At 45.3% G+C, this 2,095-nt stretch overlaps 1 long non-coding RNA gene across 1 annotated transcript in view; it reads left to right on the top strand.

Moving 5' to 3' along the window:
- Positions 1-1,875, top strand: part of LOC107577474 (uncharacterized) — a 2,788-nt gene extending 913 nt beyond the window's left edge. Inside the window, exons 2-3 of the long non-coding RNA XR_001608209.1 lie at positions 824-825; positions 1,866-1,875. This is a non-coding gene — a long non-coding RNA (uncharacterized lncRNA). The remainder of the gene's footprint in view (positions 1-823; positions 826-1,865) is intronic.
- The last annotated feature ends 220 nt before the right edge of the window (positions 1,876-2,095 follow it).

Below are 2,095 nucleotides of genomic sequence, written 5' to 3'. Positions count from 1 at the left end.
TTTAATTCTCTCTGAGGAGTTGGATTCCTCGCTCCATGGGCTGTTCTCGTGGTAGTGCTGAGCAGTGCTCCCCTTTTATCAAAGGGTTACCTGTGAGCACGCTACTCCTTCTGAATTCAGAGTTCTCCTCTCACGTGAGAGTTGAGTTCTCTGTTTTTCCCAGAGCACCTGGAACCAGCAGCATCAGGCGAACTAGGCCCTTCCTCTGCCTCTCTGATGCGCTGAGTTTTTTGGCTAGCTTGCAGTACACTTACCCTTCTGATTCTAACAATCGCGCTGTAGGTCGAGCCCCCTCTCGTTGAGAGCTGGGTTTGTGCTCCCTCAGCCAAGGTAAACTACTGCTAGTCATTCCAGCATTGGAACATGCTGTAGGTCGAACCCCCTTCTTGACTGAGAACTGGGTGTGTTGCTCCCACAGCTAAGTAAATTATTGCTAGCTGTTCCAGCTTTGGAACATGCTGCAGGTCGAGCCTCCTCTCGTTTGAGAACTGGGGGTGTTGCTCCCTCAGCTAAATAACTGCTAGCTGTTCCTCTATTGGAACATGCAGTAGGTCGAGCTCCCTCTCGATTGAGAGCTGGATGTTTACTCCCTCAGCTACAGATTTACTGCTAGCCACTCCAGCATTATAACCCCACGAGAGGTCCCACGAGAACCCCTTAGAACGATATTTTTAAAATCCATGTTATGGTAAGTGTGCACGTGAAGTCTTTGTACACTTTCTAAAATCCACACTGTGGTAAGTTCGCACGCTAGTACTCTGTGTTCTTTTCTAAAATCCTGTACGGTAAGAGCTACACGCAGCAGCCTCGTGCTCTTTCTGAGTGGTTTAAAACCCCGGTTCCGTCTTGGGCACCACTCCACCTATGTATCCTCTGGATACCTACGTTAACAGGGTGTTGCTACTAGGGGTCTGTTGAGACAGTTCCTTTAGCATATGCAGAGCGTGCTGTAGCCCCTGTGTGACAGGCCAAGATTTAGTATGATTCTAGGCTCTTGGTCGTATTCCCTTAAAGGAATCTATTCCTGATTCCAAGCCTTGAGCTCTACCCCGGGCCCAGGAGTCTGGCCCTAACAGGTACGTTTTTTGGGGTATGTAGCCAAGGCCTTTGGCCGTCTAACGTCCCAAGGGCGACTCCCATGGCAATATGGTAGAGTTGGTACTTAGTGCTCGCCATGGTTTCTGGCATGCACTCCCCTCAGCATGGTGACGTGGGTATAACATTCCCCATAGCGACCCCTAGAGGACGCATTTCGAAGTTCCAATGAAAGGGAACGTCTCAGGTTACGTATGTAACCATGGTTCACTGAGTAGGGAACGAGACACTGCGTCCTCTAGGTTTCTTGCCATGCTTCGGATGCAAGCTTCAGACGAAGAAGTGGATGATGTGTTCTCCCAGTGCCTATTTATACTATAGTCGCACCGGTAGTGATGTCATGGCTGTCGCCGGGCCAACGTGTTGTTGGTGATTTTTCAATGTATGCTTCAGACACGGGTCACGACGAGGCATTCCCCATAGCGACCCCTAGAGGACGCAGTGTCTCGTTCCCTACTCAGGGAACCATGGTTACATAATTAACCTGAGACGTTTTATTTGTAGTGTTTCACAATCCACATCGTTTCAAAGCAGCTTTACAGAAATTCATGATGTTAATATTTCTAATCTCCTAATGTCTTATAGTCACATTGATCCATTTAGAGCTGGATGATAGTTTACGTTTCGAAACAATGTAAAGTTGTAAACCATCAAGCAGTTGAGATTTTCCTTATTTGTCAGTAGAATTACCGTATACCGACCTGTAAATGATTTTTTTTAAATATAATATTTCAGTGTGTTTTCAGTCATCTGTTTAGAATCAGAACTAGCAATGACAAATTTGCGAATAAATCATTATTTTTATCTAATCAGACAAACGGATTTGCACAATTCAGTTTGATCTACTCGAATAGTTCACTCATGATCTGAATTGTTTCTAGTGGTTTCTCACACACAAATAGTATATTTTGTAAGACAGAAAGCAGAAAAAGGGTGTTGGATGAGGTGGATATTTACCTACAATCCTTTGTAAGAAACAAAACTTTATAAGCATCTTATT

Source organism: Sinocyclocheilus grahami, unplaced genomic scaffold (assembly GCF_001515645.1).
Source record: "Sinocyclocheilus grahami isolate Dianchi unplaced genomic scaffold, SAMN03320097.WGS_v1.1 scaffold6167.1, whole genome shotgun sequence".
NCBI classification, from domain to species: domain Eukaryota; kingdom Metazoa; phylum Chordata; class Actinopteri; order Cypriniformes; family Cyprinidae; genus Sinocyclocheilus; species Sinocyclocheilus grahami.
Note: the sequence above shows the minus strand (reverse complement) of the source record. Positions and strands in the feature narration are given on the sequence as shown.